This window comes from Sciurus carolinensis, unplaced genomic scaffold (assembly GCF_902686445.1).
Source record: "Sciurus carolinensis unplaced genomic scaffold, mSciCar1.2, whole genome shotgun sequence".
Lineage (NCBI taxonomy): Eukaryota > Metazoa > Chordata > Mammalia > Rodentia > Sciuridae > Sciurus > Sciurus carolinensis.
In genome coordinates this window covers 661,505-663,633 of record NW_025920210.1, presented here as the reverse complement: position 1 = coordinate 663,633, position 2,129 = coordinate 661,505, and positions in this window count along the sequence as shown.

The following is a 2,129-nucleotide window of genomic DNA, read 5'->3' as shown; positions in this document are numbered from 1 at the left end:
GCCTCAGCAGAGGACGGCCAGAGGCAGGCCCAGGCCCAGGCGGCCGGCGTGGAGCAGGTGGCCGGAGAGGGAGACGCTGCTCACGCCCCTGGGGCAGCTCCTTCCACGCTGCCCCACGCGAGAAGCAGGGGATCAGAGGCTCCGGCAGGGAGTGGCTCCCGCGCAGCCAGAGGCTGTAGTGGACTTCCTCGCTCTGCCTCGGTTAGAGGACACTCTTCGGCACTGGAGGACTTAGAGCTACGTGTGGTGTTGGTAAAGACCCTTCCCCTTGGAAGTCCTTCCACAGACATTAGTGACTGAGCTCCAGTAGGGAGGGGGTGCCAGGGACCCTGGCGGGCGTGGACCCCTGGGAGGACGGGCACCCTGGCCACCTCGCTGGGGCCCACACGCTGCCCCTGCACTCACTTGCTGGATGGCGCTTGCCGGAGGGCTGTGATCTGAACGCAGAGTAACCTGTGTGGATACCACCCAGAAGGACCAAGACCCACGTCCACATAAAGGGGCTTCTGGACCCGGCTCTGAGGACCTGCTCCCTGCTCAGTAGTTCCACACCGAGCAACCCACCCAAAAGAGCTGCGGGTCAGGTCTCTGGGAGAAGGGCCACGTGTGGGTCACCCAGGTGACCGCTGACCACACCAGCACAGCACACACACACACGACCCACTCACACAGCGCACACGGACACACACGCTCAAACCAAACCAGGTCAGTGTCAGTCACCCCCCCAAAAAGACAACAGCACGGCCCCAAAGAAGGGTATCCCCTCAGAGGCCGGCCAGAGACTCCACGTGCAGCCGCCCCTGCTGGCCCCCACCCTGTGACACGCTGGCAAGTGTGGTCTCTCCATGGGACGAACCTCCAAAGGACGGCCTTGCCTCTTGCACCGCGCCCTGCCGCCCCGAGAGACCCTGGTGCCTGGCTGTCTGCCCACACAGCCAGCAAGTGGCACTGACCCCTGCACGGGTGGGGGCTGCCTTCCAGAAGCCCTGCAGTCCACTTGCTTCACTTAACAACGGCATCTTGATTTAGTGGTTTCAAACGACAGAGCAAACAGGACAGGAGGAAGCATGGAGCAGAGGGGCAGAGGAGCCCTGCCTGACCAGCTCAGGCAAGACAGGAAAGAGTCAGCCCAAGAGGCAGTGGGGATGGAGGAAATAATAATTATTATATTAGTTAAATAATAATAATAATAATAATATAATATAATAATAATAACTTAGTCACTGATACTCACTCCAAAGAGAAGTGCTTGGTGTCAGAGAGGGATGGCAGAGTCCTCCCGGCCCGGGCACCTGGGCAGCAGGGCCCTTGAGATGGAGGGCTGCACGCTCTCCTAGTGGTTTGGCTCTCTGAAGACAGTGCTGGTGCTGGGTACCCCTGGCAGCCACGTGGTCACCAAGGTGCGCGGCCCTCCAAGCCTCGGAGGGAGCCCCGAGGCCGGGAGGGGCAGTCGAGGGACTTGGGCCCTGACAGGACACTGGAGTCAGGGAGGGAGACAGCTCAGAAAGCATTGTGGCAACGCTCTCGGGTCACGGGGAGGACACTAAGGCCCTGGGCAGGAGCGCAGAGGTTGGGGAGGCCAGAGGGAAGCTGGCCCCACCTCTGGGCCTTCCAAAGGGGGAGACAGCTGACCCAGCCACCAACCCGGGACCCCGGCTGATGAAACAGCGGATGCACAGTCCTTGCAGTTGGAGCTGCCTCCTGCTATGCGCTGCTGGCAGCCAGGGCTCAGCCCCTGCAGGTGTAGACCTCCTGTGTGTGCACGGCTACACCCCACGCGGCAGGGCTGGAGGGCTGGGGGCTCAGCCCCTGCAGGTGTAGACCTCCTCTCGCTGTGCGCATGGCTACACCCCACGCGGCAGGGCTGGAGGGCTGGGGCTCAGCCCCTGCAGGTGTAGACCTCCTCTGTGTGCACAGCCTACACCCCACGCGGCAGGGCTGCAGGGCTGGGGGCTTAGCCCCTGCAGGTGTAGACCTCCTCTGTGTGCACGGCCTACACCCACGCGGCAGGGCTGCAGGGCTGGGGGCTCAGCCCTTGCAGGTGTAGACCTCCTCTCGCTGTGTGCACGGCCTACACCCACGCGGCAGGGCTGCAGGGCTGGGGCTTAGCCCCTGCAGGTGTAGACCTC